Source organism: Mercenaria mercenaria, chromosome 3, assembly GCF_021730395.1.
Source record: "Mercenaria mercenaria strain notata chromosome 3, MADL_Memer_1, whole genome shotgun sequence".
NCBI lineage: Eukaryota > Metazoa > Mollusca > Bivalvia > Venerida > Veneridae > Mercenaria > Mercenaria mercenaria.
In genome coordinates this window covers 64400266-64413824 of record NC_069363.1, presented here as the reverse complement: position 1 = coordinate 64413824, position 13559 = coordinate 64400266, and positions in this window count along the sequence as shown.

The window sequence follows — 13559 nt, the reverse complement described above, 5'->3', positions numbered from 1 at the left end:
CAGCAATCTTTAAGTGCCGTGTGGCGGCTGTAAAAAGTCTCCCCGTACTTGGATTCAGTGTTGTTATATTTTCTGGTCCTTTGGGATCATGGAGTCCATTCAACATATGTGTAATAGAGTTCCGCTTAAGCCGGTGCTAGAGGGCGTGAGAGGTGTTGCACATTTCATTACCTCTCATGAACAGACTCAATCAAACCGAATCTGCTATTATTCTTCTTGGTTGCATTCCTTGCTTCCAAAGGATCTTTTTACAGACTTTATTATTATAACTTTCTATATTCTGCGGTTAAAAAAGTGCACCCGGTACTTACCAAATATGAAGTATCTAAAATATACTATCGACCTTCCAAAATCCTGAATTAAATAACCACGCGGCATTTCCTATTCTTAGTAGAACAGTGTTGTCAAGGGGCATTCCGAATTCAATGAAATAAATGTTGCCATCAAACGAAAAAAAAATTCTAACGTTCTACTGACATTTTAAATCAAGTAATAAAATACTCTTTCGGAATAATGTTATTTGATCTTTTAAGATTGTACATCTGTTAATAGCTTGTTTATTAGCGCTCACTTTGTTCCTAATCTAACATTTTGTGAACGTGAACAAGAAAGCGTCTTTCGAAACGATTCTATTTACTTTTTACATGCAGAATGAAAATTGTTACTTCATCAATTAAAGGAATTACAGATGAGAACTGCTTAACCTTAAAAAAATGCAATCATCTTACGATATTCAGGGGGTCCGCAACCATTTTGAAACTGAGTGGAAGACAATAATAGTTGACCTTTGAACTCAAGATATACTTTGGGAACGAATACGGGAACGAATAAAAAAGTCAAAATAAACAAAAATAGAAGAAAATAGTTATAAAACACTAAAAGCAAATAATTGTATCCTTAGGCATGCGGAAAAACAAATATTTGGAATAGGCTAAGTTAAAACCTGTCACAAAAGGCGCTGAAACATTCTTATTTGGTGTGGAACTGACGATCAAACGTAAAAATTTATGTGAAATTGGCCTCTTTTCCTAAAAATAGTTTGACAATCAAACGTGCCAGCTTATGTATAATGGACCCCTTGTTGTCAAACTAATCAACTAAAAGAGGCTACTGTCAAAACAACTAAAATAGGATTCTCGTTTCGACAGTTTGGCGATGAAACGAGGCACTTATGTAAATCGGATTTCCCTTTCATACAGTTTGACGATCAAACGTAGGAGGCCTTTTCTGTAGTTTTGGTAACCAATTCAAATTTGACTGTGGCATTGGACGGATACAAATAAATATTGCTATGAAGTAAAAATGATCAAACATCTAAGCAATCGAACCAAGGACGTATACTCGAGGTTTGGAACACATTCGAACCGAGGACGTATACTCGAGGTTTGGAACACATTCGAACCGAGGACGTATACTCGAGGTTTGGAACACATTCGAACCGAGGACGTATACTCGAGGTTTGGAACACAATCGAACCGAGGACGTATACTCGAGGTTTGGAACACATTCGAACCGAGGACGTATACTCGAGGTTTGGAACACATTCGAACGAAGGACGTATACTCGAGGTTTGGAACACTTTAGCCCGGAATCATGCTACCTAACTTACACTTGCAGACTTTACTAATTTGATGAATTCAATAAAGATAAAATCAACGATCAGTAACAAGACCCTTGCAGTCAAAAATATAAACAAAATGCGTGTAAATGTTGTACGCTTCCTTAATAAGTGAATATGTATCATAAAATGTGTGTTAGCCTGATGAATCTTTTGGTAATATTCTAAGGCCACGACTTAACTACCCTAGAAAGACATATTGGAAACGAAGTGGTTGTCAGACATTAGTGCAATTGAGAACCTCTTAAAATTACTTTTCTCGAAACAAAATAAGCAAAAGTCAAACATGTTTGGTGTATTTTAAGACCTATCCCATTAGTTACGTAATAGACTCTTTTTCTGTGGTATTTAGATTTGTGTCTTCTTAACTGTTTTTTATTGCTTTTGAAGCAGGATTGTGATAATTAAATAATAACTTGTCTTTTTTCTGGCTTATAAAGTCTGCCGATATCAAGATTCTTATATAATTTAGACTCTTTGACACATGCAACTTTGACACATGCAAAAAATGTGTCAAATATTTTGACAAAATAGGCTTTAAAATGAGTAAATTATATTATATATGGTGTTTAAACGTTTGCTCTGTGCGAGTCCATATGTCTTCTCCTCAGTAGGTCTAACGTATCGTTTCATTGCCAAAGATGATAATGCCCTTGACGATTTCACAAAAATAGACAATTGTTTATCAGAGAAATTACAGAGATGTCACACCCTTTGATTACACACGATTTATTAAAGGAAAATTAATGCTTTGTAAAAGCGGAACTGGTTAATATAGTACCTGGTCATATTTTTCCTTCTGATTTTTTAAAAGAGTATCTAACTGAAAATGTACAGCATGTATAAACTTAAGATCAACGTTACAAAACATTTTGTTTTTCTTGGTTGACGTCTCTAATATTGGATGTCAAACAAAAATGAATTAAAGCGAAGCTAATTTTAAATTCTAATATGCTTTTCTCAGTTAAAACACTCTTACGCTAGAATGACGTCACGTTAACGTGCGGTGACGTCACTATTTTTGTTGCGACTGAGAAAGAGCGCTCCTATAATTTATCTACTGTTTTAGATTAAAAACATATTAGAATCGAAATAATTTATACCAAAACCGTGTTTTAACACTATTTATACACTCGGGCGGTAATACGTCGTACAAATAATTTCACTCGGGCGCCCTGGTGAAATTATTACGCCCGACGTACAACCGCCAATCGTGCATAGATAGTGTTAAAGCACTATTTTGCTATAAATTATTTCTTAAATAAAAATGTGTAAAAATATGTATTTGGATTCGACATAAAACAAAAGCTGAAGACCCACCCTTGTATTCTATTCACCAAAAACAAAACAAAACAAAACTAACACTAGAAACTTTCTTTAAACCAGTGTATCACAATTTACAGTCATGGGCGGTTAGAGTAAAAACCTTTGCTAATAGACTACATCGATTTTTGTAAGTTTTATCACAACAACAAAATAGTTTATTCTTCAAATCTTCTTGGGAACAATTAGTGGATGTTTTTATTTCTCTGTAACATCTGCCTTTCATTGATTAACGGTTAAGTCAGGCGCCAAAAGAATGTGAATATTTATTTTTGGCATAATAAGGAATTCAGGGAGCAGGTGCTCTTAGAAATTAATCAGTCTTTATGAGCTGAAAGAAGACATTGATGTAGTATACCTTATTATTTGTTTGCAACAAGATGGTCAATCATCCAATATTGTTTTCTAAAGTTTTTGAATCCTCAGGTTCTCTTTTACGATATTTTGGGAAACATTTCTCTTATATTTCATAACTGTCAAAGCTTTCACAGAATCCAACACTGCGCCTTTGTAAGATATTTATGGAACAGGTAGATAAATACGGCCAGGTGACGTATTTTCGCTGCCATCTGGGCGTTTCCTAAGGAGATTTTTCTCATTGTCTCTCTTTTAACTGGAAACAACAAATGAGACCGGGGCTAACACATGCATTCTTCCAGTCTGACACACTTGTTCTTTTCAATTCTTGCCAGTAATTTACACACTTCTGTAAAATTTGACAAGCGAACGCATAATTAATGGTAAAGAATTAAGGTGATAAAAAAGAATTACAGTGTATTTGTGGATGTCCGGGCTATAAAAGAGTCTGTCATACTAGGTCTGTTCTGCTTTGCTGTTTAACAGACAGCAAGTCTACAGTGTATATTGGTGAGCAGATTAAGTTAAAGTAAAACAAAATTAAATGACGAATGATTGCACCTATTAAATATAATCCACATATAAATAATTCATTCAGCGTTAATGAGAAGCAATTTAAAACAGAAATTGTCTGCACTAATAACAATAAAAGGAACATGCTGTAAAGGAGTATTGGAGATTGCCTGGTTTTGTATTCTTACCATGTATTGCAAGATTTACAACATCTAGAAACATCTATTTTAAGGTCAGGCCAATAAAAATGATTAGATTTCTTCTTCATCTAAATTATGGACATGGACATTTCGTGGGCTAATTTATTACTTCTTCGAGATATGACAAAATTACTTGTATTTGGCGGTTAACAACCAAAACATTGACAGAAGGGACTTAAGACGGTCGTCATTTTCTCAGTAAAATCTCACTCTTTTTGCAGTTACAGACTGGAACTTCTAAAGTTACATCTTGACTTGAAGCCTTTCGAAAGAGGATTAAATCTCAGGATCATTATATTGTTCCTTGATAAGCTGCGATCTTGACAGCTGAGAATGATCAGAAATGGACAAGTCTGTCTTAGATTCAGACAGATTCATGATCAGTCATGATCAAATGACTGACCTATCAAGAATTTTTTCTTCTCTTTCTAATTGAATTTCAACTCTCGTTTTCTAAGTTTTCTATATAAATCTGCTTAGGTTCTTTTTCAAACTGCATTTCTCCACTTGTGATTTGTGTTTATACGTTCAAAGTCACTTGAGTTAAATTCTGAGTCTGGTGGAGTTCCAACAATAACGGGAGAAGAAGGTGGGGGGACAAAAGCAAGGATATTTTAGGCTGGCCCCAACAGTCATAACGATGGTTGATTTGATGATATTTTGCACAGAAATGATTTGGTTTACATAAATCTTGGGATCTTGTTATTTACGGACAGTTTAATAGCCTGCCAGTTTTTTTTTTCTTTTTCGGGATATTTTTATATTTATTTTGCATTTAAATGAAGCTTATGTCAATTAATGTTACACGAATTCCTTTAAAAGTACTTTAAGCATACTGAACTTGACATTAATATCTCATCATACATAACTTATCATAACAAATATTTCATTAATAATTATTCTGATTTTCTGTAATTTGCTGAATAAACTGTAATTTGCAGAATGAATGGAGGGAAAAACGTTACTCGACTGTCTCAGGAGTAATAATTTTTAATACGCAAAGGTAATCAAACAGCTAATAACATTTATAATTCTGAAAATTACTATTGCTGAGTAACAGATGTTGACAGTAAATTATTTTAGAACAATTCTGAGACATAAAGTTCAAAAGAGTGTGGTACTGTACTTTCACGACGTTGCAATCGGGCAAAGTTACTTTCTGATCGGTTACTGAGCATCAGTGTAATGGAGAGAACATAACAGACTTTTCAATCAGTGTATGATATTATTTACAATGTCTTTATTACGTGGTAAATTATTACTATCCGTCCCATACTTGATAATGATCGATCTTCGATAAATCAATGTAGACGCTGGGTAGTTCCAACAATTTAAAGCAAATCTAACCCTGATATAATTACGTAGAAAATTGACGAAAGTTCCGTTCCTTTATAGACGGGACAATAAAAGCAAAAGGCTATACCTGAAAGTCTATTGATTACTGCTAGCGTGTGTTGGTTACCAATAAATCATGAATGTTGATAGAAAATGTCATACACTTGAAACAAGTATCTTCAAGTTGTATCTCGGGTCTGTTTGAGAAAGTGTAAACGCTATAATGATTACTGAAGGAAAAAGAAGTTGAATTTCACAAAAGAAAATAAAACCAAAAAAAACTCTTGCGTCTAAAGTTTATATGGAAGGTTATATGGACTAAATGAGATCATTTTGTAAATTTTTATTCTGGCGAATAATGGTTTCAAAGCGTTGTTCCTTTGAGTTCATTAACTGTCCGTTTCTCGTTTTTTTTTTCATGTTCTACTTTGTCCACGCATTTTGTGTTAAGGTTGATCACGAACAAATCCGTAGATACACTGCTAAGAGTTTTTGTTGAAAGAGGCCTTGCCCTTGAAACAAGACTGTTCCAACTGTTTTTGTCATAATTGTGCGTTAGATTCTGGGTCACAGCAATTTTTCTTTTGATTTTTGGATATTCTTTAAAATTCCGTCAACAGAGTTCTGTTTTTAAATGAATATAGTTTAATAAAACTTCCTAAAGGATAATACATAGTTTTAGTCTTTACCAACCTAAATCATGAGTGGCCAAATATAGTGGTAAATATAATAAGCCCCTAATAAGAGATCACTGATGCTGTCAGAGTATCTAAGTAGAGACATTGCAAGATGAAAACATCTAAGCTGCGTTGTTCAATTTCTTTCCCCAGGCTTCATTGCATATGAAATCATTTTACTCTTAAGGGGTAGTTACTTGGTCAAGGTTTCCTGCCAAAGTGAAGCACAAGCAGCGTTCCTTGTTGTCTTGTCATATAAATACAAAAATTTCATAAATTCTTTAATTTGAAGGGGAAAGAATCATGTAAGAACCAGAGTCAGTGGTGTGATTATCCAAGTTGTATTGTAATACTTGGTGCAGAGAATGCAAATTCTGATATAAAACGAAACATATATTTTAAAAACATTTCACAAAATCTTAGCAAATCTATTTTCTTTCGGATCATACTTACGTCAAATCAAAATTCTAGAAAGCCGTTAGAACAATTTGGATCTAATGTCTTCATTTTGTTTTTATTTCAAGATTTTTTGTATTTTTTTTATGAAGAACAATGCTTTGCAAGACGACAAATTCCTTCCCCTAAGATTTCAATGCATGGTTAAATCTTTTTATTATCAAATTTGACTCCACACTATGTTCTTAATTTCAATATCGTTCACGCTAGAATGGAAGGGAAGGAGTGTTTCTAGTTGCCTTCTCATGACAATTTCATGAATAATTATCTTATTTCCTTTAATTTGCAGTTTGAATAAAAAAGCATTCTTTGCATTCTTTAGGGAAATACAGTAGACTTGCCCAATCTGTTTCAAATGTCAAAATAAAGTTATTACAAAGCTCACTTGAGTTAGAATTATTTTGCTGAGAGTGTCAAGCACTGACAATAAAATATATAAAGCAATTATAAGAACCGGTGGAACAATTTTGCTCATTGGGTTTTAATGTCGCATTATATACCGGTACAACCAGGTCATAATTAACTTTTACGCTTGAGGGAGACTACAAGCATTCCTCAAACGAGCGGACACGTAGGTTGAACCACCGGTCTGTTTCCTCATAAGAAAGAAACGTACAACCAAGCAAGATTTTGAATCTATGGCAGTGGGAAGAAAGTAATTTGAAGCGAACAAACGGTGTTAATGAGGTCTCCCGACTTAAATAAAGCATAGTTTTCATTAGAAAATAATCAAATCGATTGCTCTTCAGACAAACTCCAGAGTAATAAATTAGTTGTTCTTTCAAGGCTATGCATCATCTTTAAGAACAAGCGCCTTCTATAGGCTCTAATGTCTCTAACTATATCTTTTTATACAAGAAACAATTTTGATAGCCATCTTGTCACAAACTGAATCTCTCTCAGAATGAAAAAATATGCCTGCATCTCTTGATAATAATAATATTTCTGTTTAAAAATGGGAACCATTAAGCAATATTCAAGTAATTATATACATCTTATCTCAAATATGTCTTTCTGAAGTTCAGTAGGGAGAGCGAAGATATCCAAAGATTTCAGAACAATGTTTCATGTTGTGTTTATCCCTTAAGACATACAAAAATCAAATCAGAACAATGGTTAATGTGTTTATCTTATAAAACATAAAAAGAGTCAATTCAGAACAATGTTTAATGTGTTTATCCTATAGAACATAAAAAATCAAATTAGAACAATGGTTAATGTGTTTATCTTATAAAATATAAAAAAAAAATCAAATTAGAACAATAGTTAATGTGTTTATCTTAATAACATAAAAAATTCAAATTAGAACAATAGTTAATGTGTTTATCTTATACACATAAAACAAGATTAATATCAGTACTAAGGTTAAGTACATTGTACTCTGGTAACATCATCTTAATTTCATGGCCAATTATCGCTATCCGTCCCATGTTAGGAATGTATTGATATTCGATAAAGCAAGATAGATACAGGGTAGTCCATATCCATAGTAAATTTTTAAAAGAAAGTCCAATATTGATACAGTTAATAATATATCTAATGGAAGTCTAACTCTATCGATAACAGCCGCCTGTTCACTAGTTTTTTAAGTTTACCCAGAAGTTTCAAAAAGGTCATTGGCCTAATCCGTTGTAAAAACTAAACGTTATTATGTATATTATCCCTAGTGTTTTTCATTTTGAATCAGATCATCATTATAAAGAAACGAGGTTTTATTAGAAATTCCATTCATTCACTAAAAGGTACATTGTAAATATTTGTGTATGTTCGTCAGTCAACGCAATTTTTATTCATAAGAGCACATTTGAGGAATCACAAGCGCCGTTACGTTCACAATTGTATATAAATATACAACGTTGGGGGCAGCTATTATACGTCGATCTTATTAACGTACACAGCTAGTTTTTGAGCGTGGAAAACAAGTTCTATTCGCAACTTTTATAAGAGATCAAAGGGCGTATATATACTTCTAACATGCCCTTTTTGATATTTATGCAATATCTGTCAGTTTACAAGTAGTAGAATATTATGGTGTAAGTAACATATTGAAATTTCATGAAATTAAACTTTTTATTAATTTTGAAACTTTAACCCCTTTTTGAAAAGTCAACAAACAAACGAATTTTGTTAAAATGCAGGACAATCATGTTAAAAGCAAAATGATTTTTTTATCCTGCCATACGGCTTCCTATCTTGTCAGATATCAGAAATAATTCATTAGATACCATACAGAACCCTTATAAATTATATTTGTATGTTTACTGAACGCAAAAAATTCGACTTGTAAAAAGTGAGCAGAGTTGTATCTGAATGAGAATGAAATAGTATAATTGTATCATTCGATTTTGTCGAAGTTTTAAATATGTTTTTGACCACATATTTTCCAAAATGTTAAAATTATCATAAGATACTACTTGTAGTATGAAAGATATTTGAAAATAATATTGGAATTTTAGATTAGTATACATTTTACTCTTTGAAAATGATCAGTCAATACGTGTTCAGCTGGCAAGTCAAAACAGCCTTCCGCCGACGTTGTATGTATGTATTCAACTCAATTTGTAAATAGCGATTTTTATCATACTCATGATGAATGTATTTAACTCAATCCTGGAGAAAATGATGGCAGTGATTTGGAATAGTCTGTCATTATGGCATTTCAGATAATCAACAGTTTCCCTCCTCATTCCTTTCAGCTCCTAACATGTGAAGTCAGAAAGATTAAGTAGTCGGTGCATGTGACAGGCTGTATTTTAGGCTGACCATTTGTGAAGATTAGCGCTGAAATTATACATTTAGAACATTATTGATAAAACTCGTGTCTAAGAAATCATTCTTCAAGCTTAGACACTAATCATCGAAATTAATTCTAATTATATAGGACGTCCGCAAAAAAAAACGGTGACGTACAAAGCTTATTACAAGTAAGTTAGTAGTATACTGAGAGCCTTTTAAGGCATTGAAACGCTTTTGACATGATTAAAGGGAATTCCTATAGTTTTTTATGCGCATCTTCCTGCGCAGCCGACACTTTCTATGGAAAACTGAAGTCAAGTCAACATTTGTTGAAACATGTGACAGACAATCTTAAATATTAGGAATATTGAACGAAATAGCATTTTTGGTAAGTTTTATCAGTAATCAAATGTTGATACTGGTTTATGTTGTATTGACCAGTATTATGCCTGACAGGTATCTTGCCATTTTTGTGGTTGTGTTTTCACATCACATTTTAGCACAAAGACAGTGTTGTTCATATAGTGTAAGACAATTGACTTAGTACTGATAAGACAATATCACCTTTCAGATTATTAAGTATTCAATTATAGAAAGAATTAAGGATTTTCAAATCTTTTTTTAACTTCTAGCAGATAAACATGTAATCAATTTGGCCAGGTTTGCGCCATTTTTCGTCCGAACAGGTATTGTATTCTAGCGGTTTTAACATAAAAATTTACCCTGGTGACCCATATCTTTTAAGCCATTTTTTATGCTCACAATTCAATTGTCTATACACAAGAAAAACAGGAAAAAATTCTATGAAACAGTTTTTAAAATTAAAATAAATATTCTTCACTATGAATATTTTTCATTGAAAAAAGTTCACAAAAGTGAATATGTAACAATTTTTTTTCATTTGTACCCATTATTGTAAAGATATAGTATTACAAATAATATTATGACTATGATATCAAATAAGTATATAACAAAATCTATAAAAAGAATAAACCTTATTGCGCTGTCTTGATGAATATTTTGGTTGGTATTTATAAAAAAGCAGAAAATTATGAAAATGTTGAAAAATCGCTGGCAGTTTCAGCAACAATGGGTGTGTTCAAAACAGTTTTTCACAAATACAAGCCTGGTGACCTATAGTTTTTATTTATTCATTGTTTTCAGCACAAATTTTCCTATCATATATGTGAATTTGAAAAAATTCTATGAAAGGGAAAAAGCTATAGGAATTCTCATTAAGATAACGTGGCCAATCGCATTACAACATCATTTTTAACACTTTTCCGTCATCAAATGCAGATAAGTATTTCTTTTGACGAAGAAAAACATTCATTAACCCCATGCTACATCCAATTATACAATTAAGACAGTGATTTTATCCAATACTTATACGTTTCTTATTACCTTTTTGACTTAAAATGCCGATTTGCCTCCTTTTGAAATTTTGAAATATTTATTGAACAGTTCTAGGATATATAAACGTACTTTTCCAAACAGTTTTCTGCTATCATTGTCTGTACATGTATAATTATCATTTTAATGTAAATGGGACAGTAACTACTAGTATGAGATGGAAACTCTTCAGAGTCATTAATATATTTTATATAAAAGGCTTTTTGATAATGGTTGCCTTTTATAGATCTCCCCGTACGGCTGGCTTGTGTATCATCCAGGGCGCTGTGTGGCGGTTTCTTATCGCTTGGATATAGATAACTCCTGAGACATAAATAAATTTTATATAAACTTATATAAAAGGATTTATGTATTTGTTTACCATTTGTATTTTCTATTAAAGTTCTATGTTTTATGATTCAATTAAGTTTATGACGCATGCAATAGAAGGTAGCATCGTGGATGAGATAATTAAGTAGAGCCAATGAGAATCGAGTTCCCTAGTCACGTGATGCGATTAAACCAATCGCCGTCTTGTAATCCATTCTTGTTTTGGATGCGGAAAGGATCAGTTCAATGTATATTTGCTCTTAACAACCTCCACCTTTCCCTACCTCCTCCATATTGTAGGTCTGTAGACGTTCAACTTTATTGTCGGTTTTTCTTTGGCTCTAGTTTCTTGTCGCTTGTATTGTACAAACATGTCTTTGTATATACAATGTATGTATTTTAGCGTTAGTTAGCTTCTACTTTAATGTAACTTTGTTTCCGGTATTTTGTAAATAAATACCCTATATTCAATTCATACAGTAGTTGAGTTTTCTATACAAAGTGATACACAAACTTTCCTTTGGGGAAACAATAAGACATAAATATATTTTCTTATGCACCGGTAATTGAAAACTGATCACATTTCAACTGAGTTCTAAAAATATAATGTTTTCTCATTAAAAGTGAAGAGAGAAAATTAATGAAACCTAGAATAGGATTGTAATCTTTACTATAACATTAGTCCCAGTTGTGTATTATTTAAGAAACAATTTAAGACATTGTCTAACCATATTTGATTAATGTGCTATGCTTTCATCCATACATTGGTCGCATATAATTCTTAGCTCTAAAACTATGGTATCTATTATCTAGGTTAAAATTGGTTTCATGCATGATTGAATTTTAAAAAAAAATACAGTATTTTTTTATTAGAAAAGCTACATCCAATTTCAATTCATTTTACATAGTTAAAACTAGGGAAAAATTGCTACACTTTGTTTATGACTTGATTTCATATAACAATGTCAATAAATTTACGGGGACACACTTATCGCTTTAAGATGATATGCTGGTATTACTATGATCTTCTTGTACTCCAAATAAATTTTGTCATTAGTGTCCTGCTAAGAAACGTGTCCTGTAAAATGCTAGCACAATGGATACTCATTCTGACCGTTCTTCGCAGCTAATTGATCAAACATTCCCACAGATTCTTAATTGCGTTTGGGTTAATTACGTTCTGACAAAAGAAGAAGATACTTTCGCCTTGGATTAACAATTCCTTGAAGCATATTTAGTTCTCAGATGATGTGTCGAAGCGATGATATTCTCCGGGTTAGATGCAATAAACCAAATTGAGAAATGCTAATGACTGGTTTTAACGTATGCTTAATTGCATGCAAGGAAATTGCACTAGCCCATCAACACAATTGACCTTTAACAGGGAAAGAGTGAGCAGTCATTCCGATACTTTATCAAAAGAACTTGGAGGCAACGAAACACCAAGACACACGTGATCTGTTAAGTAGTAAAGATAATCATATTGTACTTTCACAAGTAACATATATCACTTTTAAATGGGTGGTCGGTATTCCTGCAGTTTTTGTTATTTGTCATAGTTTTATACCTTCAGGACATTTATCCAACAAACAAAATAATTCGTCACACGAGCTAAATGAAAATAATATTAAAGAAAACAATGGTAAAAAGATCATGACTGACTGCTACCTGAACAGAGTAAATATGGGCACAGCTGAGTAGCTAAACCATCCTGTTCGTTATTTACCAAAGAGAGAGATTTACTGAATTATTTATTGCAATTAAGAACTTCTAAGAAGATAATTTACGAATTATTCCAAACTCAAGCAAATAAAACGCACTTTGTTTTTGTCTTTTTGTTATAAAGAAATTTCTTATGTTCATCAATTAGAAAAATATGACTGGATTGGTTTCTACGGCTTAAGGAATCTAAATCCAGCCTTAAAAGCCATCTTTGAACAGGAAGGGTGTTGTTAAATCTAGTTGTTATGTCTGAGACTACATTTGTACATGTATATCACTTTACTTTTAAAGTAAGGGGTTCAAGTTCAATGTGTTAATGCTGTATTTGAGTTATGCTGGGATGTTTCATTGAATATGTTAATCTAGTTTTGCACTTTTATTACTAAATACGAATAGCATTATTATAAAAAAAAGATTTTAAACTAAATAATTTATTTATTGGAATTTATGCTTTGGAATATTGTTCGCTTTTGACTTTCGTATTTTCAAATTGCTGATTTGTCTTTACTGGAGCGTAACTGTTTGACTCAAATATTTTCTATTATAATCATAATATGAAATTTGATCGGTATTTATGCTTCATCTAACATTTAACGGCGAGAAGAAAGATGCATTTTGTAGATTGAGAATTATTTTCTGTTTGAGAAAATTGTCCAACCTCATATATGTAAACCCTTCACTGCGGACACCATTTTGCAGCTGGAAGATGTGTATTCTTAAAACAAATTGCTTATAGATTTTTCAGTTGTCCTTGTTCAACGCTGTGGTCCACAGTAGCGGGACGGACTGGCAGTAAGGTAACTGGGTCATAATCATAAACTGATCTATATAGTCATATTGCTCAATGCTGAAGTAAGGTGTTGCAGAGGTCTATCCTTTTAGTCAACTGTCTTCATCTAA